Below are 25059 nucleotides of genomic sequence, written 5' to 3'. Positions count from 1 at the left end.
TCATGATCAAGATAAAGTTTTGATGTACTTTAAATTCTAATAGTTATTAGAATTAGATCTCTACTTCTTTTATACTTCTTATGCCTATAAATAGAGACTCTGATGAAGCATTGTAATTATCACTTTTGATCAATAAAGTATATTCTATATTGCTTTCATATTTTCTTTGTTCTTTATTCTCTCCATCTCTCTTTATTTTATAACAATAACTTTTTTTATAAATTTTGTTTATAATTTTTATGATTTTTTAATAATTTTTAAGATATAAAAGGGCTTAATTGATTTTTTAAATTTGTTACTAAGGCCTTTTTGACCCTTTAGCCTTATTAGTTTAAAAATTTTTTAATTTACTTCCAATAAAAAGAGTAAGGGTCACATTGAGTAATTGTGTAAAGATTGAAGGTTAAATTTATTATGAGACATTATATATTAACACCAAATTTTAACAGGGGAGCTATGTTGCTCACTCATCTAACATAGAGGGGCTACTTTGCTCATTTTTTTTAATAGAATGACTGAAATGCAATTCAGAGTATAGTACAAGAGATTTTGTGGTACTTTTACCCCAAACACTTGGCTTGTTAGGTTGAAAGTGTAATGGACAAAGTGTTTTTCCACCCAAAGGCAAAAGTTGAGGTTTAAGTATTTTTAGCTTTTGCATTTTGAAGTACAAATTATCAAAATATTTTTATTTGCATTAAATATTTAAAATGTATTTAAAATTTTGGAGTAATTTATATTATATGTATCATTATATTAAATATTAAATATTATTTATTATTTATTTTTATTATTATTTTAAAATTTTAAAATATTTCATGTATAATTAAATTTACAAATAATTTATTAAGTATTAAAAACTATTTAAAAGGTAATGTATAATTATATTAAATTATTAAGATTTAGAATAATTTATTTATTAATTTTCAACATCTCTAAAATAAACATTTTAATTTTTTATTAGAAAATTTAACAATAATATCAAACACCTTAAATTAACAAACTATACCTTCCCACAATAATTTCCCACAATACTTTGTAAAAGTAATACCAAACTTTCCCTTAATGGGAACAAAGATTTAGATAACCATATACCTTGAAATTTGTGTATTACAAAAAAGCAATTCATAGTTGAGGAATTTATAACTCATTTTTAGGATGATTAACTTCTTTAATTTTATGCATTAAAAGTTAGTATATTAGCCACGAGTTTTCTTCTTTGGAAGATCAAATGGACATGGTTTTCATGTTTCATTTTTAATATTGATAATGTTAGAATTGAATGATCCGAACCCTTATTTAAATAAAATACAGTGGTAAAATAAAATAAAAGTAAAATCCATATAGAACTACACTTCTTTTATTTTATTTTAGAATAAGGTTTTTTAAACCTTATTAAACTCCATCTATTTTATATTGATTAGAATAAGGTGTTTCAGTCTTACTAGAATATGGCTTTACAAGCCTATAAATAGACATAGTCTATACCTCTTGTAATTATTCGAATTTGACATAGTGAAATTTCTTCTCCTCTACCTGTGGTTTTTTTTCCTGAAAAGGTTTCCACGTAAAATCTATGTATTTTTTATTTTATTTTATTTTTCACAAATTAGTATCCGAGCTTCCGTGTAGTTCATCTCGATCATGGTAATGGCGTCTTTGAAGTATGAAATTCTACTGTTGGATTGCAACACCAGATTTACGTTGTGGCAGATTAAGATGCAAGTAATTCTTGCGCAAATAGATTGGAGGATGCCCTGCTAGGGATAGATAAGATGCTTTCGACATTAACAGATGAAAAGAAGAAGCGTAAGGATCGAAAGGCGTTAATACAATTACATCTGCATTTGTCCAACGAAATTTTACAGGATGTGATGAAAGAGAAGACCACCGCTGCATTATGGAAGAGACTGGAACAAATATGTATGTCGAAAAATCTAACAAGCAAGTTGCATATGAAGCAGCGTATTTATGCTCATCGTTTGGGGAAAGGTGCGTCTGTACACAAACACTTAACAGTGTTTAAAGAAATTCTCTCAAACTTAGAGGCCATGGAGGTTCAGTATGATAAGAAAGATCTAGGGTTGATTCTACTTTGTTTGTTGCCCCCGTCTTATTCAACCTTTAAAGACATGATTTTATATAGCCACGAGTCTCTTACAGTTGATGAGGTTTGTGATTCTTTGACCTCGTATGATAAGATGAAGCATTTTGTGGTTAAACCCGACTCTCAGAGAGAGAGAGTCTCATTGTTCGTGGGAGACAAGATTAAAATGCTGATGATGACTGTGGAAGGACACAGGAACTGAATCCTCGCAGTAAATCTAAGGGTAGATCGAAATCTTCAAACAGAGGTAAAACTTGTAACTTCTACAAAAAGAAAGGGCACATTAAATCTACGTGCTATAAGCTACAGAACAAGATTAAAAGGGAGGCTGCGAATCAAAAGGGAAAACAATCAGAAAATTTTGGTGAAGCTGATGTTGTAGAAGACTACAGCAATGGTGAACTTCTAGTCACTTCTATCAAGGATTCTAAAGTAAATGAGGAGTGGATACTTGATTTAGGCTGCACCTTTCACATGAGTCCTAATCGGGATTGGTTTACAACTTACGAAACAGTGTCTGAAGGTGTTGTTTTGATGGGAAATAATGATTCATGTAAAATCGCAGGTATTGGAACAATTAAAGTTAAGATGTTTGATGGAGTTGTCAAAACAATTAGTGACGTACGACATGTTCCAGAATTAGAGAGAAATTTAATTTCATTAAGTACTCTTAATTCAAAAGGGTACAAGATATACAGCTGAAAGTAGATTTTTAAAGATTTCCAAGGGTTCCCTTGTTGTGATGAAAGGGCAGAGAAATACTACCAAGTTATATGTTTTGCAGGGTTCTACTGTTACTGGTGATACAGCTGTCGCTTCCTCTTCCTTATCAGATGATAATATTACTAAACTTTGGCATATGCGCCTAGGGCATATTAGTGAGAATGGCATGGCAGAATTCAGCAAAATAGGACTTCTTGATGGGCAAGGAATTTGCAAACTGTAGTTTTATGAACACTATATTTTTGGGAAGCAAAAGAGAGTTCGATTCACCAGAGGAATCCATAACACGATGGGAACGTTGGAGTATATTCATTCTGATTGTGGGGCCATCCAGAGTGCATTCGAGAGGTGGAGCTAATTATATGCTAACTTTTATTGATGATTTTTCCAGGAAGTTTTGGGCGTTCTTCTTGAAGCAGAAAAGCGATATGTTTTTCTCATTTAAGTTTTGGAAAATCATGATTGAAAAATAGATGGAAAAACAAATAAAATACCTCCGTACAAACAATGGCTTAAAGTTCTGTTATGATGAGTTTAATAGACTGTGCAAGTCAGAAGGGATCGAGAGACACTTGACAGTTTGTCATACTGCACAGCAAAATGGCGTTGCAGAACGAATGAACAAAACGATTATGGAGAAGGTTCGATGTATGTAAATGTCAACTTACCAAAGTCATTATGGGCCGAAGCAACCTCTACTTCATGTTTTTTGATCAACCGATCCCCATCCGTTGCCATTGAGAAAAAGACTCCACAAGAAGTATGGCCTGGTAATCCTGCTAATTATTTTGATTTAAAGATATTTGGGTGTCTTGCGTATGCTCATGTTGCTAATGGAAAATTGGAACCGAGATCCATTAAATGTGTTTTTCTTGGTTATAAATTTCATGTAAAAGGGTATAAGTTATGGTGTCCTGAAAATAAAAAAGTTGTGATTAGCAGAGATGTTGTTTTTGATGAAACTGTTGTGCTACCTAACTTATCTCTTAAATTCTCTTTCAATTAAGAAAATCAAAAATAGGTGGAGCATCAGATTAATACAGAGTCGACTCCTCAAGCCAGTACAAAAATTGAGAATAGAGTTACTTCTTCACTGCAATACTCTATCGCCAAAAATAGAACTAGAAGAGAAATTAAACCTCCAAAGAAGTATGTCGAGGTTGATCTAGTTGCTTATATTTTAAATGTGGCTGAAGATATAAATGCGAATCAAGAGCCATCTAATTATTCTGAGGTAGTTAGCTGTGAAGACTCAAAAAAGTGGATGTTTGCTATGTAAGAAGAGATGGAATCACTCCACAAAAACAGAACATGGGATCTTGTAAAACTTCCTAAAGGTAAAAAGGTTGTTCGTTGTAAATGGGTGTTTAAAAAGAAAGAAGGGACTCCAGGAGTTGAAGAACCCAGATATAAAGCAAGGCTTTTTGCAGAGGGTTATAGTCAAATTCCAGGAATGGACTTCATAAATGTGTTATCCCCAGTTATTAAGCATAGTTCGATTCGAGCTTTGCTTGGTATTATGGCCATGCATGATTTGGAGCTTAAGCAGTTAGATGTTAAAACTGCATTTTTGCATGGAGAACTTGAGGAGGATATTTACATGCAACAACCAGAGGGTTTTACAGTCTCAAAAAAAGAGGACTATGTTTGCTTGCTAAAAAAATCCCTTTACGGTTTTGAAACAGGCACCAAGATAGTGGTACAAGAGGTTTGATTCCTTTATGACTTCTCATGATTTCAAAAGAAGTAGTTTTGATAGTTGTGTTTACTTTAAGAAAAATAATGATGGTTCTTTTGTGTATCTACTGCTTTATGTTGATGACAGGTTGATAGCAGCAAAAGATAAAGGAGAGATAAGAAAGGTCAAAGCCCAACTAAGTGAAGAATTTGAGATGAAAGATTTAGGACCAATAAAGAAGATACTTGGTATGGAGATTCTCAGAGATAGAAAAGCAAGTAAATTATACCTAAGTCAAAAGGGGTACATTGAGAAAGTTCTTTGCAGGTTCACTGTGCAGAGTGCTAAACCTGTTAGTACTCCTTTAGCAGCCCATTTTAGACTTTCATCGGCTTTGTCTCCACAATCAGATGATGAGATTGAGTACATGTCACATGTTCCATACTCTAGTGCAGTGGGATATCTCATGTATGCTATGGTTTGTTCACGTCCAGATTTATCATATGAAGTCAATGCAGTTAGCAGATACATGGCGAATCCCGGTAAAAAACACTGAAAAGCAGTTCAGTGGATTTTAAGATACTTATGAGGTACTACTAATGTTTGCTTACAGTTTAGAAGTACTAGAGATGTAGTCATTGGGTATGTTGATGCTGATTTTGCTGGAGACCTTGATAGAAGAAGATCTCTCACAGGTTATGTCTTTACAATCGGAGGTTGTGCAATCAGTTGGAAAGCCACTTTGCAAACTACAGTCGCTTTGTCTACCACTGAAACTGAGTACATAGCAATTACTGAGGCTTGTAAAGAAGCTATCTGGTTGAAGGGACTCTTTAGTGAACTCAATGAAGACCTTCAAATCAGTGCAGTATTTTGTGAATCTTTCTTACAAAAGTTCAAATGTTTCATGAGAGAACAAAACACATTGATGTTCGGTATCATTTTGTTCGTGATATTATTGCTCATGGTGATATTGTTGTGAGCAAAATTAGTACTCATGAAAATCCTATAGATATGATGACTAAGTCACTTCCAATAACCAAGTTTGAGCATTGCTTAGACTTGGTTGGTGTCCATTGTTGAAGTTAAACCCGTAAGGGGTTTTATGGAAGAGGTGGAGAACTTGTTCGTTGAGAGTTCGCGATGAAGAACTTGTTCATTGAGAATTTGTGTCAAGGTGGAGATTGTTAGAATTAAATGACCCGAATCCTTATTTAAATAAAATACAGTGGTAAAATAAAATAAAAGTAAAATCCATATAGAACTACACTTCTTTTATTTTATTTTAGAATAAGGTTTTTTAAACCTTATTAAACTTCATTTATTTTATATTGATTAGAATAAGGTGTTTCAGTCTTACTAGAATATGGCTTTACAAGCTTATAAATAGACATAGTTTATTCCTCTTGTAATTATTCGAATTTGACATAGTAAAATTTCTTCTCCTCCGCCGGTGGTTTTTTTCCCGAAAGGGTTTCCATATAAAATCTGTTTATTTTTTATTTTATTTTATTTTTCACAGATAATCATAATGTTGCTAATGCGATGGATTTTATTAAATCAAAATTTACTAAAGTTGATGGTAAAACCATCTTTCTTTTTGTTGTTGCCATAAATAATAATGACTGAGAAATAGAGCTCCACACAATATAATGGTTGTTGGCATTGGCAGAACCTCCACATTCTTTTCAAAGGGAACAGTTAGGCCCCAAAGAATTGTTAACTATTATTAACTCATACATCAAGTTTTTTTAAACCTCTTTCACAGTAGCTTTTATTTCGTTATAGACACATAAATATCTATGCTATTTTTTTAATAATTTTATTATAGATTCTGATCATATCTATTTTTTTTACCTAATGTCTAGAATTTGTAATATCCCGAATTAGGGCCTAAACAGAATAGTGGTTTTGAAACTGTAATTCTGAAGTAGAAAATTTTATTTCGATTAATTTTTATAATTTATTAAGTGATTAGATGCATGTATTAGAATATCGATGGAAAATTTCATGAATTGCATGTCTAATTTGCCTATTAGGACTTAATTGCAAAAGTTGAAAAATATGAGTTTTAGATGTTAAAGGATTTAATTGAAGAGCATAATTGAAGTACAGTTCCTTAAATGGCAATTACACCATTAGGTTTTCATGGAAAAAAGTGGACATACATAGGTAGAAATAACCAAAGTTTTTAATGAAGGGTATTTTAGTCATTTGGTAATTAAAAGATTAAAAAAAGGAAAAAGATGGCAAAATATGTCCATCTTCTTCATTAGGACGAAATTTCAAGGGTTATCCATATCTAGGGTTTGTTTCAAGCTTCCAAGCTCCATAGTAAGTGATTCCAAGCCCCGTTTTTAATGTTCTTTACGTTTTTGGAGTCCCGGTAACTTAATTTAGCTTATTCTAGCAATAATTTAACCTAGGGTTTATATTTGGAAAAATACCCATAGGTGAAATGTGTTTATTTTTATGTTTTATGGTAGAATATGAAGCTTTAAATTGTGTTAAACAACTTTTGCTGAACGATTTTACATGAAAACGAGTAAACTGACATAATCGGTAAAAATACCTAATGTTTATAACTACATGTTAGAGTGAGAATTTGATGTTTCCATAGAAGGGAAAAATGATCAGCATGTTATAAAACAAAATAATCTTGGAAAAAAAATTAATTTTTGAGCTTTGGGGCAAAAGTGTAAATATGCAAAAGTGTAGGGGCAAAATTGTAATTTTTCCAAAGTTAGAGTTAAGGACTATTTTGATAAATGTGAGTATTAAATCAGCTAAATGTGTTATTTTAGACCAAGAAAGACATGGAATCGAAATTGATCGGGGAAAGGAAAAGATTGTGGACTAAATTGTAAAATTTCTTTATTTTGTATCGAGGTAAGTTCATGTGTAAATGTGGTAACATAATTGTCATTTTAAGTAATTTAATGATATTTATACGATATGATGATTATTATCATGAAATCTTATGCTTTGTGGTTATTGTTGAGTAATATGCAAATTATGTTTACTACTTGATAAAAATGAATTGCTACTGAGTATCGGTTTCGCCATTCCGTGGAAGACGAAAAAGATGTGTAATCGAGGAAAAAACCCGTTTGAACCTTGGGAATAGATTAGGATACAAGTGACATTTCACTAGGATATTTGAGTTCCGAACTCGTTGAGTTGAGTCCGAGTTCGTGAGATGCTAGGCATCTGAGCTCGTTGAGTAGAGTCCGAGTTCAGTTATGGATGCGAACGCCCGAGCTCATTGAGTTGAGTCCGGGTTCACTTATGGGCGGGTTACATGATAGCTTGGCTACATAATTTCCACAGACTATTGAGTTTGTCTAGCTGCGGGTATGCCACTTATGTGCATGAAATCCGTGTATTTGAATTATATTCCGATGTGTTCAACGAGTGAATCTTAAGTGAATAAGGAGAATGCCTAAAATGAAGGTGACATGTTGGTAAGTATGGTGAATGAGAAAATTTGACAGGTATGTGCTTAAACCCTCCGGTTGAGAACTTGATATGATGAAATCGTAGTAAGATATTAAATGTAAATGTAACATGAATGTCTTGGTGTTGTTTATGCAAATGATGTTTTATGTTGGATTGCATGATTATGTTACTTGCTATTTGCATGTGAACTTACAAAGCATTTATGTTTACTCCCTCCTTTTCATTCTTTGTAGCTTTAACAAGCCAGCTTGGAAGTCGGGAATGGTCGGAGGCTCGTTCACACTATCCGAGGACCATTTTAGTATAGTGGCTTGTATACTTTGAAATATGGCATGTATAGCACTATAATCATTTTTTGTATATAATATTATGATATGACTATTGAATGATAAGGAAATGCTTGGTAAAGATTAGCCATTGGAATGACTAATCAAAAATCATATTTGGTGTTATGTATGCTTGTTGTGCTATTTAACCCATGGAAATTCATAATAAGGTGAAATTTACTATAAAACAGTGTCATACAGCAGCAATAACGTGAGTTTGAAAAATCACTAAAAATATTAGAGATAGAATTAGATGATGAGTAAAATATTAAATTGAATCTTATTAAGTCTATTTTCATATGGAAGAAACAAAAAAGGTAAATCAGTTGTATTTCATGAGATATTTGGGTTTTGGTGAAACAGAGTCAGAGCGATTTATGAATCCCCTATTCTGACTTTAGAAATTCACTAAAAATTGTAAAAATATAATTATGATTCATACTTTACATTTATAGATTCCTTATTGAGTCTATTTTTAATAGAAATAAACGTTATAGTCATATGAATTCTGTACAGAGAGAAAAGTGGTTCGTAGTGAACAGAGGTAAGAGTAGTCAAAGACTGAAATAGGGGAAACTTTAACTAATAAACTGTACTAATGGGCCCAACCAAAAATTCTAGAAAAAATTACTAAGTAGATATATGAGTTTAGTTTCAGGAAAAATTTACGGAATTGGATTTCGAGTTTCGTAACTCGAGATATGATTTTTTTAGCGACTGTGACTCAGATGGACAGTTTACTACGAGAATTGTTTGAACTTGTTTAAATGCTAAAATAAGTTTAGTAATGTCTCATGCTCGACTCCGGCAACGGTCTCGGGTAAGGGGACGTTACAGAATTACTCACAGCCCCTATCAACCCATAAATATGTGCTTCAGTGCACTCGAATTCATGTTCTCCTGCATTGATAATAATACTTATGTCAATCGAATTAAGACTCAATCGGCAAGTAAATAGATTTGTATATTTTTAATTTTACACTCAATTAGCGTGTTTACATATATTATATTGATAAAAAATATAACTAAAAAGTTTGATTTTTTTTTAGTAAAGAAGAAAAATTCTATAGATTATCCGAAACATAAGGTTGGGTGGCATCTCCATCCCACACGTTCTATGCTATTCTTAGTTTTTACTTTTTACATGCAAATGAGTGATGGTTGGCTTATTCCAGTTTTGACTCCACCAACCTATATCACTCTCTATAAATAATGTCTCACCCTCTCTACTGTGCTTCAACAGCCACCAAAAGGTATAGGAAAAATAACCAATTTACTCTCTCTGCGTCGGCTGTCCTATGCCATTCAATTTTTGAAAGGCAGCGCAGAGAGAGGTCCACTATTTATTTTATTCTTTTCATTTATTGGGGAAATAAATATGGCAGTTCTTAGATTTTGTTTTGTGCCTATTCTAGTGGCTTTCGCTGTTGGTATGATTGCCTTGCCTGTTGCTGTTCAAGCCCAGTCCCCCGCCCTTGCCCCCACCACTAACGACGGTTTGTTCTCTCCCTCTATTATTTTATTTATGACTTTTGACAATAAATTCCATTTTTATTTATCAATGTTCATAAAATGAATTAACTTTGTTTAATGTGGAGGAAAGGAACATCGATTGACCAAGGGGTTGCATGTGTATTGATGTTGGTGGCATTGTTGCTTACAGACATGATTCATGTTGCTGACTTATGCTTCAACTTTTGAGCTATTTGTTACATTGTCAAATTTCTAGGGAGAGGGAGGGATATGCTGGATGATTTGTAACTATGCTTGTAAAAGTTTAGGCAAACTCTTGTTGGCTTCTTCCCGTGGATAATTTGATAACTTCAATTTTATAATGTTTAGTGGCATTCTCATAATCATTTCTCAATTACTTCTTTGCTTATTAATCTTCCGTTTTGGCATTCTCTGGATGCGACGCTTCTCGATTATCTCCTCATAAATATGGTCAATATGGGCTTCTTGCATTTGCCAAGAACATGCAAAAAGAAAAGAAAATGACATCCATCTACCAAAGCAATAACATGTAATAATATAATATGTTAGTTATTTTGATTATACTAAACTCGTGTTTTTTGGTGTGTTAATTTTAAATTTAGTTAATAAGGTTACAATGGTTTTTGTACAAGCCCAATTTCATCCGGTCCACTAAACCTAAAACCACCTAAACAACAAAACAAGCCCAAATGGCCCAAACCCAAACCCATTAGTCAAACTAGGGTTTCAGAAAAGCTGAAACCCTAACTTATCTTCTGCCACCAGCCGCACCTACCCTCTGACGCCTTTGACGCCGCCTCAGCACTACCCCACCGTCCTCCAAGTTGCACCATCACCTGCAAGCATTAACAAGAAAAGATAGAAAACAGGAATAATAGCAGCGTAAATGGCTATATAAGCCAAACAAAAGCAATGTAAAAGGGGATATTTTTTAATAAAAAAAAGGGCAGTTTCAAACAAAGAACCCAGCAAGCTAATCAAAGAGATTCATCGTGCAAAGGTCTCGATTTTTTGCTTACTTTTCTCTTTATTTCCTTCATTCAAATATATATACACATATTTCCTTTATTTATTTAAAAAAACAGCATATACATATATTTATATAAATATATAAAAAAACAAAAAAAATACCTTTTTTGGAATTCCGGCCACCGTACACGGTGGCCGACGGCGACGCCACGGTGGTCCCTTCATCGGACCCTTAACCCCTGCAGAGAAAAAAGGAAAGGGGAGGGGTGTTTTTTTTTAAACAAATAAAAATGATTTTTTTTAAAAAAAATCTATCTTTTATAGGCCCTCAAAACGACGTCGTTTTGCCTCATGACCCGCGCACTAACCCAACCCGCTTCTAGGATCCGCGTGTTTTCCACAAAGGGGATATTTATGAATTTAGCCCTTCCGCTTTTTTTCAGTTTTATAATTAAATCTTTTGTTATTTTTAATTTTACCCTGTAATTTTGTTTTTATTTCATTTTGGTCCCGCAACGTTGCATTTAAGAGGGCGGGGATATTTTCTCCTTTAGTCCCTCCTTGTTATTCGCGTATTCAAATCGACCCTTTTACTCTTTGTTTATTTCGGATTTGCCCCAAAACTTCGTTTTTAGATTCAATTTAGTCATCTTCGTTACTTTTGTTATTTTATTATCAATTAAATATATTATTAATATTAGTATTATACTTGTATTTACCACCATTTTTATTTCTACTATTATTATTATCTTAACATTAAACTAATTGATTTCATATTATTATTATATATTTTCTTTTTTTTTGTGTTTATTTACTTATTACTTTATTATTAATTAATTTAGTATTATTATTTATTATTATTATCCTTATTAACATTCTTATTATTAACATTGTTTTTATTTCTTTTATTATTATTATTATTATTATTATTATTTTACTACTATTATCATTTTTAAATTACTGTTACTATTTGTTTTACTATTTAACATGTTCGTATTATTACTAAAATTTTTTATTATCATTATTACTATGGTATTATTACTATTAGTATACTTTCACCTATATTTATTTTATCTAACTCATCTACCAATATTATTATTATTATTATTATTATTATTATTATTATTATATTTTAAAGTATCATATCTCTATTTATATTTACGTACTAATATCATTATTTTGCTATCACTTTTTTGTTATTATTATTACCATTGTTATTATTACTATTATATTATTATTATATTATTTTTTATTTCTCTTTAAATACACTAATTTATTTTTACTCCTCACTCAAATTATATATTATTTATTTATATATATACATTTTTTATACATCATTCCAAACTTTAAAATATTTATTACTTTTATTATTACTATTAATATTATTATTATCATTATTATACTATCATTTTTTAAATAATTTTACGTAATGTTTATTTATCTACTACTAGTTCTTTTTAATTTCAAATATTTCGTAGCTTATTTATTATTTCTCTCTTATTTTAGCTTATCCGTGTTATTCATTTATTTTATTTTTACTTTCATCGTTATCGTTCACATTCGCGTTTACGTTCATTCTGCTATGCCTGTTGACACCGAGATTTGTATTCGTTTATGCATTCTTTATTATCTCATTTTATTACGAACTTATATTATACTAACTTTTACCCAACCCAAAATTAATTCTTTAATAAAGGCGATGTTCCGTATTTAGAAATTCGAGAAAAATTGTGCCCCAACTTATTGGGTTTTGATTTTTCTCATTTAACCTAAATAACGGAATATTCTTTTGAATTGTAGTACTAGTTTCGAATAAATGCTTACTCTCGGAGATACGAGGTGCTGTGTCCTAACTTATTGGATATGACATCTTGTTACCTCGAAAATGAGATTTTTGCAAACAAAGGCAATATTCGGTATTTGGCAGTTCGAGATATCGTGCCCTAACTTACTGAGTTTTGATTTTTCTCGTTTACTCTAAATAATCGAATACCCATTTAAAAAGTTAAAATAAACGAATTTTAAATAAAAGGCAAGCACATTCTCAAAAGTTCGAGATGTTGTGACCTAACTTACTAGATGTGACATTTTATCACTTTGAGACGAGAAGGTCTTTAACGTTTGAGTGTTTTTACAAAAGAGAGATTGTATTTCAAAGCCTTTCAAGTTTTTAATTTTCGACATTAAGACACTAATTAATCAACTAGGTGCCAATTTTTGGGCGTGACGAGGGTGCTAATCCTTCCTCGTGCATAACCGAATCCCAAACCCGTTTTTTTGAATTTCGCAGACCAAAATCGTTGTTTAAATGAATCAAAACATTTATTAAAAACAACCACTTTTACGAGGTGACCCGATCACACCTCATCAGAAAGGATTGGTGGCGACTCCTCTGTTCGTTTTCAATTTTAAAATAACAAGTCGACCCCATTTTTTTCAAACTCTAAAATGGTTTCAACAGCTTCGCGACTCCACTGGGGAGGTTGAGAGTCGAGCCATAAGTTGATTAATTTTTGTCTTTTGTCGAAAATTGAATATTTGTTTTAAACTTACGATCCTTTCATTACATTTCATCCGTTTTCCTTATGGTCTTCATCGTTTTATTTTTGTTTTCTTTATTTCTTCAAGTTTTTTATGCATATATCATCGCACATTGCATTGCATGACCGTTGTGGTCACGCCCCCTTTAAGTGGGAGTGAGAAACTATTCCTTCGTGAGGTTTTCACCTCCGTGCAGGATAGCGGATCGCTTTCGGGATACATCTGTACCTATGTCTTCGTGAGATTTTCATCTCCGTGCAGCAATAGGGAAATGTATTCCCCTAAACTGAACTCGGTTTGTATGAGCCTATAATGGGTGAAGATCGAGGAATCTACTGGTTCGGGTACCTTTACTTTAGAACCGAGCCGCATATTGCGATCCGTAGAACCCACCTTAGGTAGAGCTACACCAAACCCTAGTGGTTTCTTGAGCAAGTGCTATGTTTGTTATTCCTTGTTTGCTTTAAACTGCGTATGAAATACTGACTTGCTTTATTTTACTTTGATTGTATTTGCATGACATTTTCATCACAAAAGGTGTTGATTCACATTAGGTTGCTAAGTAGATAACTTATCATGGAAAAAGGGTTTTTTGATAAAGTAAAGGACAATGCGACTGTCCGGATATGGGCTGAGACAACACAGCAAGAGAAAGGTGATAGTCTTATCGAAGGGTACGTGTTAGAGTTGTGAGATTTTACTCGGATCAGCGTAACTTAGAATAACCTCCAAGAGATGAAAGAAATTTGAGGTCAGTGGGATGACGAGATCAAACAGCTATTCCATTGTCATTATGGCGATTTACCTTATCTGCTCGATGTCAAGGTAGACGAACACCTATTTCGAGCCCTCACCCAATATTGGAATTCTGCTTACAGTTGCTTCACTTTCGGGAAAGTAGATTTGGTACCAACTATAGAAGAGTACACGGCCTTGCTCCATTGCCCAAAGATTCAGGTTGACAGAATTTATTCCGGAGCTGTCAATGTCCCAGCATTCTCAAAAAAGCTAATGAACATCACAAGGATAAGGGAACAGTGGATTACAACCTGGATCAAATAAAAAGGAGATTGTAAGTGCATTCCTTGAAGGAACTTGAGGGGTCTAATCTTAGCACATCCCGATGTAAAGAAGAGGATAGATGTCTTCGCTTTGAGCATTTATGGACTGGTTATCTTCCCTAAAGCTTTGGGGCATATAGACGAGGCGGTTTTCGATCTTTTTGACAGGCTTAGTAAAGGGGCCACACTTGTACCCGCAATCTTGGCTGAAACTTTCAGATCATTGAATGCTTGTCGAAGAACGGGTGAAGGGAGATTTATTGGATGAACCTAGCTCTTGCTATCTTGGTTCGACAGTCATTTTTGGAAAGTGGAAAATGTCTTGTATCGCATCTTCTCCGAAAACTACTCTCCACTGAAAGAGTTAGTGGTTACACCAAGATGAGATAACATTACAGAGGAAAATTAGATGACGGTTCTTCAGAATTTACAAGAGGAAGACGTTGAATAGAGAGCCCCGTGGATGGTTCCTGATGAAATATTATATCGATGCGGAGATTTCGATTGGGTTCCCTTGTTAGGAATATGGGGAGTCATTGGGTATGCTCCTCTGCTTGCATTAAGACGGTACAGATCCAGACAGTTTACACCACCAACACATGGGTTAGCTCAGTGTAAGTTTGTATACATGGGGAATAACTACAAAAAGAAAGTTCGCGAGATATCAAACGCTTGGAACCAGACTCGTAGAATGAAAAGATTTGCAGCCAATCCTATGACTACCCCTGAGTATGACCGGTGGTGGGATCAGAGGATCAACGACAACATTCCTATGTCAGATCAAGAAAACACTCGATCGATGGAAGAACACTTGAAAGTGATCCCATCTGAGCTAGAGATAATCAGACAAGATTTCAAGAGAAAGAGCCTGGAATTAGAAAAAATGATCGAGCAATTGGAGAAAGAAAAAATGTAGCTGGGGTTAGATGTCGATGTCCAGAAACTAGAAGCTGAAAGACTTAAGAAAGGAAAAAACAAGGCTGATGAGGATTTGGACAGTTTGAAAATAGACTACAAGAACCTGCGAAGGTCAATGAGAACCGCTGGGTTAGGAAAAACATCTGAACAGTGGCGATAGGAAGTTAAAGAAGAGAAAAGTAAAGCAAACCAATGGGAAGAAAAATTTCAGGATGCTTAAGCTCGAGAAGGTGCTCTAAAAAAAAGTTTGGTAGAAAGCCAAAACGAGAATGAGGGATTAAATATTCGAGTGTCAGAATTAGAGAGGTCCTTGTATCAGTATCGTACGTGTAACTCTGTAATCGAGTTGAAGGCTAGTCAAAGCAGAATTGAAGAATTAAAAGAGAAGATAAAAGAACTTAAAGCAGTGCTGCAAAATCGTGAACTTCAGATTGAACTCCTTGAGGTAAATAACGAGCGATGGAAGGAGCAACTTCATCAATCTCAAGATCAGGTCAAGAACAGGGATTACGTCATGGGCGAAGCTTTGACTCAAGTGCGAGAAGTGGCTGATCACTTACTAACATTAGCAGTACAGGCCGATGTGCTGAGTTTAAAATACGAGTTAGAATCGGACCGAGGCCGAGAGCTAGCTTGGCTTCTTAGGCAGGTCAAGGCCTTAAGTATCAGGGCCAAGCCTTATATGTAATATGTTTTATGTAAAGAAACTTGCTTTCTAGAAAAGTTACTCTAATGAAATTGAATCAGAATCAATGCCTTTTTTGCATTCATTGCATTCATTGCATTCATGCATCAGCATTGCATCATACATACTAAAACTCACAAAAAACCCTAAAAATCATGGCAATTACCCTGGAACATCGTTACAGTACAAGAGGAAAAACAAAAGTAATGGACCAAAGGTTAGAGAGATTAGAACAAATGCAAAAAGAGATGTAGGATTAATTACAAACACGTATGCAAGAACAGCTGGCCAAAATCCAGCAAGATGTAAGGGACTAGATGTTGGAGTCCCAAAAAAGTATGATGGATCAATTAACGCGACTATTGGTTGGCGGATTAGAAAAAGGGAAAAGCCCCATGATCAATGCGGGAGATGATAATCAAGATCCTATCTGCCCTCCGGGTTTTGCCCCAACGAACATTCAGACACAACCTGATATGTACCCAAGAAGGGTCACAATTAGGCCCCAGCCATTGCAGGCTGGTGTTTTAGTACCGATGAACTATCAGGCTGGCTCGGGCTCCAATCCAGGGGATAACCTGACTAACCCTGTTGTCCCCGATCTCGATGAAGTGATAGAAATAGAAAAGACAAATGTAGAGCTCTCGAAAGAACTCGAAGAACAGTGTAGATGGCTAGAAGAAAAATTTAAAGAAATGGAAAACGCCGACTACTGTGGTGGACTCGATGCTAAGGAGTTAAGTTTGGTTCCAGACTTGGTGCTTCCCCCTAAGTTCAAAACTCTAAAATTTGAGAAGTACGATGGGACTAGCTGTCCCGAAGCTCACACACTATGTTCTATAGACGAATGACAGGTCATGTCAATAATGACCAACTATTGATTCACTGCTTCCAAGAAAGCCTGGTTGGGGCAGCTTCTAAATGGTACAATCAACTGAGTCGTACCCAGATCAATTCATGGAAGGATCTAGCAGAAGCTTTCATGAAGCAGTACGGTCATGTGGCAGATATAGCTCCTGATAGAATCACTTTACAGAACATGGAGAAAAAAGCATAATGAAAGCTTTAGACAATATGCCCAACAATGGAGAGAGGTGGCCACACAAGTCCAACCACCTCTGTTGGAAAAGGAAACCACTATGCTCTTCATTAATACCCTGAAGGCACATTTCATTAACCACATGCTGCGTAGTGCAACCAAGAGTTTTTCAGACGTAGTGATGTTTGGAGAAATGATAGAAAATGTGATAAGGTGTGGGAAAATAGAGGCTGGACAAAATGCCAAAAGGTCAACACCGAGAAAGAAAGAGCACGAGGTAAATAATGTGAGCACATATTCGAAATTGATCACCGTAAGCCAATCAAGGTCGACAACCACTGGTCAGCAGGGCCCACGCAGACAAGAGCCCAACACAAAGCAAAATAGGGAGAAACTACAATTTACGCCCATCCCAATGACGTATAAGGAGTTATATCAAAGTTTATTTGATGCACATGTTGTGTCCCCCTTCTATCTAAAGCTAATGCAACCCCCATGCACCAAATGGTATGACGCAAATGCCCAATGCGAATACCATGCGGGAGCCACAGGACACTCGATAGAAAACTGCACCACTTTTAAGAAATTGGTTGAAAGACTCATCAACATGGGCATCATAAAATTTGATGATACATCTAGTGCAGAGAATCCATTACTTAACCATGGGGATAAAGGGATAAATACAATAATCGAGAGTTCGGGGAAAGAAATTAAGATGAATATCACAGAAGTGAATACCCCGCTGAAAGAAGTATGGAAGAAAATGGTGGAAAGAGGGTTGATAACACAGAATTCAAGGGTCAGACCCCAAGAAGCAAAGAATTATTGCGAGTTCCATAATCAAGAGGATCATGAGATTCAGAAATGCAATGAATTCAGGGTTTTAGTACAATGATTAATGGATAATAAGGAGCTAGAATTCTTCAATTATGTTGGGAGCCTAGAAGGAACAGATGTGTGTGCCTCAGAAGAGGGGTCGACGAAGAACGTTTACGAAATCAACCACCTAGTGGTTATCATATCACGTCTGAGAATTAATGAAGCTAGGGCACAAGTTGCACTAAAGGTCGTAATCTAGAAGCCCGTTGTTTTCCCTTATAAAGATAGCAAAAGGGTGCCATGGAACTATAACTGCAATGTGACGATCTCGGGAGAGGAGATCCCGGTTAATGCATCAGAGGAAAGTCAAGACGAGGGTTTTTATACGTATAGCAAAGGCGTTATGATACCTCAAATACAAAAGTCGAGTATATTAAAGGAAAATCATTGGCGATTGAGCAAAAGAAAGAGAAGCCGGCGGGACTTGAACCGACTATTAATGAATCAGTGACGAAAAAAGAAGTAAAGGAATTCTTAAAATTTCTAAAGCACAGCAAATATAGTGTCATGGAACAGTTGCACAAACAGGCAGCTCGTATATCGGCACTGGCCTTACTTTTAAGCTTAGAAACCCATCGCAGCGCATTGATGAAGGTGCTAAATGAAGCTTATGTTGCTAACGATATTTCTGTAAACAAACTGGACCGCTTAGTCAACAACATAAGTGCCGAAAACTTCATATTCTTCAATAATGATGAAGTACCGCCATGAGGCAGGGGATCGACTAAGGCTTTGCACATCACGACTCGCTGTAAAGGGTATACATTACCGGGGGTATTGATTGACAATGGATCAGCCTTAAATGTCCTACCATTATCTACTTTGAACAGACTGCCTATAGATAGTTCTCACATGAAAGTCTGCCAAAACATAGTGAGGGCATTCGATGGAACAGAAAGGAAGGTAATGGGCAGACTCAAAATACCCCTTTTAATCGGGTTGAGTACGTACGAGGTAGATTTCCTAGTCATGGACATCAAGCCTTTGTATAATTGCCTATTGAGGAGGCCATGGATACACTCGGTAGGGGCAGTCCTTTCATCGCTACACCAAAAGTTGAAATTGGTAATCGAAGGTCGGTTGATAATGATCAATGCTGAAGAGGACATCATTGTAGCGGTAACCAGTGACGCCCCATATCTAGAGGCAAATAATGAAGCAATCGAATGCTCTTTTCGGTCTTTAGAGTTTGTGAATGCGACATTCATTACCGAAGGAAATATGATTCCAATGCCTAGGTTATCTGAGACTACAAGAATGGGACTACGGCTAACTGTTGGGAAAGGGGCCCTACCGGGAAGAGGACTCGGGAGATACCTCTAAGGAAGGATTAATGCACCAATAATGAAGGAAAAACAAGACCGTTTTTTGTTAGGATTTAAGCCAGACACGAAACAAAGAAAAAAGGAACTGGAGAAGAAGCAAGAGGGAAGGAGAGCGTGATTGAACGGGGAAGAAATCAAATGGGAACCAATGATCTTTCCTCATATATAGAAGACTTTTGTGTCTGGAGGAGTCATTCACCCTGAGCGGGGGACGTCGGGAAAGGAAATCATGGAAAGAATGTTGGAAAATTTGGACATCAATGCCACATACAAAGAAGGAACTGGAGTAGAGAATTTGTCGGGCATTCGCCTTCATAAGCCGGGAAGTGTTCTGAATAATTGGATTGCGGAAGAGGTTCCTGTAGTCTTTAGAACTAACACAGAGTAATGTCCAAAACACACTTATTGCTCTAGGCCTAGGAGTAATAAGAGTCCCTTTTGTGAAATAGGCTTATGTTCAAAATCGTTATTTCAATGAAATGCATCATTTTGTCTTATTCCATGCAAATATTCTTTTATTCTTTCATTCATGATCATACCATACATATCATTGTTCTTAGATTCTCTTGTTCTTTGTATCTTCCTTCGCACCTTCAACAGGTCTCTAAATATCAATGATATAAGCGATGTTGCTACTAATTCAGGTCTCCTTTTGAGCAAGATATGTGTCTAGAGGGATCTCAGGACTTTGAGGATGATAGAGACTGTAACTTATCCCCTGATTTGTTAAGGATGGTAGAACAAGAGGAGAAACAGATTCTACCTCAAATATATTCAATACAAGTCGTGAACTTGGGAGATGAACTAGAAAAGAAAAAAGTAAAGATCGAAGCTTGTATTATCACAGAGATAAAGCAGGACATTATTGAGTTACTCTAATAGTTCAAGGATGTCTTTGCATGGTCATATCAAGATATGCCTAGGCTAAGTACTGACATTGTGGTACACAAGCTCCCCATTAAAGAAGAGTGCAAGCCAATTCAACAAAAGCTCCGAAGAATGAGGCCCGATGTTTTGTTGAAAATAAAAGAGGAGGTCAGGAAGCAGTTTGATGCTGGTTTCTTGCAAGTAGTTAAGTACTCGGAACGGGTAGCCAATATCGTCCCCGTCCCTAAGAAAGATGGAAATGTACGGATATGCGTAGACTATAAGGATTTGAACAAAGCCAGCCCGAAAGATAATTTCCCGTTGCCCCATATCGACACCTTAGTGGACAACACGGCAGGTTATTCACTGTTCTCCTTCATGGATGGTTTCTCAGGGTACAATCAGATAAAGATGCATCCTGAGGACATGAATAAGACTACATTTGTAACCATATGGGGAACCTTTTGCTATAAGGTGATGCCATTTGGACTGAAAAATACAGGAGCAACATATCAGAGAGCCATGGTAACCTTGTTCCATGATATGATGCACAAAGAAATTGAAGTCTATGTCGACGACATGATCACCAAATCCCAGACAGAAGAGGAGCATGTGCAAGTCTTGAGGAAATTATTTTTGAGGTTGAGGAAATTCCAGCTGAAACTCAATCCAGCAAAGTGTACCTTCGGGGCCAGGTCAGGAAAACTGCTAGGATTCGTAGTCAGTGAAAAAGGGATTGAGATGACCCAGATAAAGTCAAAGCCATACAAGAGTTACCTCCACCGCGTACTCAAAAGGAAGTTTGAGGATTCTTAGGAAGACTAAATTACATCGCTCGGTTCATTTCACAACTAACCGAGAAATGTGACCCCATATTTCGTCTCCTTAAGAAACACAACCCTGGTGTTTGGGACGAGGAGTGCCAGAAGACTTTTGACAAGGTTAGGCAATATTTGTCAAATGCCCCAGTGTTGACATCACCTAGTCCAGATAAGCCACTGATATTGTATTTAGCAGTATTTAAAAATTCTATGGGATGTGTGCTTGACCAACACGATGAGTCGGGAAGGAAAGAAAGAGCGATATATTACCTCAGTAAGAAGTTCACTGTGTGTGAAACAAGATACTCACAAATTGAAAAGTTGTGTTGTGCCCTAATCTGGACAACCCGAAGACTAAGACAGTACATGTTGTACCATACAACTTGGCTAATTTTTAAAATGGATCCTTTGAAGTACTTGATGGAGTCGACTGCTTTAAATGGGAGAATGACTCGATGGAAAATTCTACTTTTCGAATTCGATATAGTCTACGTGAACCAAAAAGCTGTAAAAGGGAGTACAATAGCAGATTTTCTAGCCAGTAGAGCTCTAGAAGACTACGAGCCTTTGAACTTTGATTTCCCAAATGAAAATCTAATGTACGTAGCAACCACTAAAGAATACCCTCAAGAAGGTCATTCTTGGAAGCTAAACTTTGACAGAGCATCAAATGCTATGGGTAACAGAATTGAGGCAGTCCTGGTATCCCCAAACGGAGATCATTATCCCTTCACAAGTAAACTGGATTTTGACTGCACGAACAATATGGCAGAATACGAAGCATGCATCATGGGAATTTGCACGGCCATAGAACGTAAAATCAAGGTGTTAAAAGTATATGGAAATTCTGCCCTAGTGATTTATCAATTCAAAGGTGAATGAGAGACGAGAGACCCCAAGTTGATCAATTATCAAAGTCTGATCCTTGAATTAATTAAAGAGTTTGATGATATTGTCTTCTGCTACCTCCCGCGAGAAGAAAATCAGATGGCTGATGCCCTAGCAACTTTAGCTTCTATGATCAAGTTGAACAAGCAAGAGGATGTGAAACCAATCTAAATGAGTATTTATGAGGCTCCGGCTCATTGTTACAACATCGAAGAAGAAGAAGAAAAGGATGATCATCTCTGGTACCACGATATACTGCGATATGTGAAGAATCGTGAGTACCTCGACCAAGCTACTGAGAATGACAAAATGATGTTGAGAAGACTGGCTAATGACTATGTCTTGGACGGGGAGATCCTATACAAAAGAAAGAAGGATCAAGTACTGTTAAGATGTGTAGACGCTATAGAGGCTAAGAAAATCTTAGAAGAAGTCCATGAGGGCGTCTGTGGGACACACGCTAATGACTTTACAATGGCCAAACAAATTATGAGGTTTGGTTATTATTGGTCCACCATGGAAGGAGACTGTATTAACTACGCCAAAAGATATCATAAGTGCCAAATCTATGGAGACAAGATTCATGTGCTTCCTTCACCTCTGCATGTTATGACTTCTCCGTGGCCTTTCTCGATGTGGGGCATAGATGTGATTGGGCCAATTTCGTCAAAAGCTTCAAATGGGCATCGATTCATATTTGTGTTCATCGATTACTTCACCAAGTGGGTAGAGGCTGCTTCATATACCAACGTTACAAAATCGGCAGTTAGCAAGTTCCTGAAAAAGGAAATTATCTGTCGATATGGAATGCCAGAAAGGATCATATCTGACAATGCAATGAATTTGAACAACAGCACAATAGCGGAAGTCTGCAATCAGTTCAAGATCAGACACCATAACTCGTCACCGTATCGCCCAAAGATGAACGGTGCAGTTGAGGTAGCTAATAAAAACATTAAGAAGATTGTGAGAGAAATGACTGAAACTTATAAAGACTGGTATGAGAAGTTACCATTCGCCCTCTATGCTTATCGAACGTCTGTCAGGACTTCCACTGGGGCAACGCGTTTCTCATTGGTCTATGGAATGGAGGCGGTTTTACCTATCGAGGTAAAGATTCCTTCCCTCAGAGTTTTGTCAGAAGTAAAGTTGGATGAAGCAGAACAGATCCAATCCGATACGATCAACTGAATTTGATTGAAGAAAATAGGCTAAGGGCTATCTGTCATGGTTAGATGTACCAAAAGCGAATGATGCGAGCTTACAATAAAAAGGTTCGTCCCAGAGATTTCCACGAGGGAGACCTAGTATTGAAAAAGATCCTGCTCATACAAAAGGATTTCATATCGGTGAATTCACAAGCCTTAACCCCCTAAGCGGTAGGGTAACAGGTTGGAAATTTACAGATCTTATCACCCTAAGCAGTAGGGAAACAGATCGAAGGCGATGGGCCTTAACCCCCTAAGTAGTAGGGTAATAGGCTGAAGATTACAGATCTTATCACCCTAAGCAGTAGGGGAATAGATCGAAGACAGTAAGCCTTAACCCCCTAAGCAGTAGGGTAACAGGTTGAAGATTATAGATCTTATCTCCCTAAGCAGTAGTGGAGCAGATCGAAGACGATGGGCCTTAACCCCCTAAGCAGTAGGGTAACAGGCTGAAAATTACAGATCTTGTCTCCTTAAGCAGTAGTGGAGCAGATCGAAGACAAACGGCCTTAACCCCCTAAGCAGTAGGGTAACAGGCTGAAAATTACAGATCTTGTCTCCCTAAGCAGTAGTGGAGCAGGTTGAAATCATCAGTTCGTATCTCCTTGAAGTTTCAGCGGAACAGATCGAAGACGGCGAATCTTGTCTCTCTAACCATTAGTGGAGCAGATTTAAGCCACCATCCTATCTCCCTAAGCAGTAGTGGAATAGGCTGAAGATTGCAGATCTTATCATCCTAAGCAGTAGAGGAACAGATCGAAGACGATAAGCCTTAACCCCCTAAGCAGTAGGGTAACAAGCTGGAAATTCACAGATTTTATCTCCCTGAAGTTGCAGTGGAGCAGATTGAAGATAGCGAATCTTATTCCTCTGAAGTTGCAGTAGAATAAATTGAAGCTATGAATAAACATATCTTATCTCTCTGAAGTTGCAATAGAGCAGATCAAAACAAACTTTATCTCTCCAAAGTTGCAGTAGAGTAGTGGAGCGGATCAAAGCAACAAGACGCAGTAGACTAGAACGAGGCTACAGAAAGAAAAGGAACACCAAAGAAATCAAGACTCGACGCGACCGGGAAAAATTGGTCTTTCTTGAAAGTCTTTGCTCTGTTCTCGTTACATGACAACAAGCAAAGAGGGGCAGCTGTACAAACCCAATTTCACCCGGCCCACTAAACTTAAAACCACCCAAACAAAAAAACAAGCCCAAATGGCCGAAACCCAAACCCATTAGTCAAACTAGGGTTTCAGAAAGGCTGAAACCCTAACTTATCTTCTGCCACCAGCCGCACCTGCCCTCTGACGCCTTTGACGCCGCCTCAGCACTGCCCCACCGTCCTCCAAGTTGCACGGTCACCTGCAAGCATTAACAAGAAAAGACAGAAAACAGGAATAATAGCAGTGTAATTGGCTATATAAGCCGAACAAAAGCAGTGTAAAAGGGGATTTTTTTAATAAAAAAAAAGGCTGATTCAAACAAAGAACCTATCAAGCTAATCAAAGAGATTTATCGTGCAAAGGTCTCGATTTTTTGCATACTTTTCTCTTTATTTCCTTCATTCGAATATATATAAACATATTTCTTTTATTTATTTTTTTAAAAAAAACAGCATATACATATATTTATATAAATATATAAAAAAACAAAAAAAAATACCTTTTTTGGAATTTCGACCACCGTGATGGCAACGCCACGGTGGTCCCTTTGCCGGACCCTCAGCCCCTGCAGAGAAAAAAGGAAAGGGGAGGGTTTTTTTTTTGAAACAAATAAAAATGAAATTTTTAAAAAAAAACCTATCTTTCATAGGCCCTCAAAACGACGTCGTTTTGGGGCTGGCTTTAAACACCCAAAACGACGTCGTTTTGCCTCATGACCCGCGCACTGACCCGACCCGCTTCCAGGATCGGCGTGTTTTCCATAAAGGGGATATTTATGAATTTATCCCTTCCGCTTTTTTTCAATTTTATAATTAAATCTTTCATTATTTTTAATTTTACTCTATAATTTTGTTTTTATTTCATTTTGGTCCCGCATAAAACGTTGCGTTTAGGAGGGCGGGGATATTTTCTCC

At 36.2% G+C, this 25059-nt stretch overlaps 1 long non-coding RNA gene across 1 annotated transcript; it reads left to right on the top strand.

Annotated features, from left to right (window-relative positions):
• Nucleotides 1-9486: 9486 nt before the first annotated feature.
• Nucleotides 9487-10128, top strand: LOC107918192 (uncharacterized). Its single transcript, XR_001689964.2, has 2 exons — nt 9487-9789; nt 9897-10128. It is a non-coding gene; the product is annotated as an uncharacterized lncRNA (long non-coding RNA).
• The last annotated feature ends 14931 nt before the right edge of the window (nt 10129-25059 follow it).

Source organism: Gossypium hirsutum, chromosome A08, assembly GCF_007990345.1.
Source record: "Gossypium hirsutum isolate 1008001.06 chromosome A08, Gossypium_hirsutum_v2.1, whole genome shotgun sequence".
Lineage (NCBI taxonomy): Eukaryota > Viridiplantae > Streptophyta > Magnoliopsida > Malvales > Malvaceae > Gossypium > Gossypium hirsutum.
The sequence above is the reverse complement of the archived record's forward strand: the minus strand, read 5'-3'. Positions and strand labels throughout refer to the sequence as shown.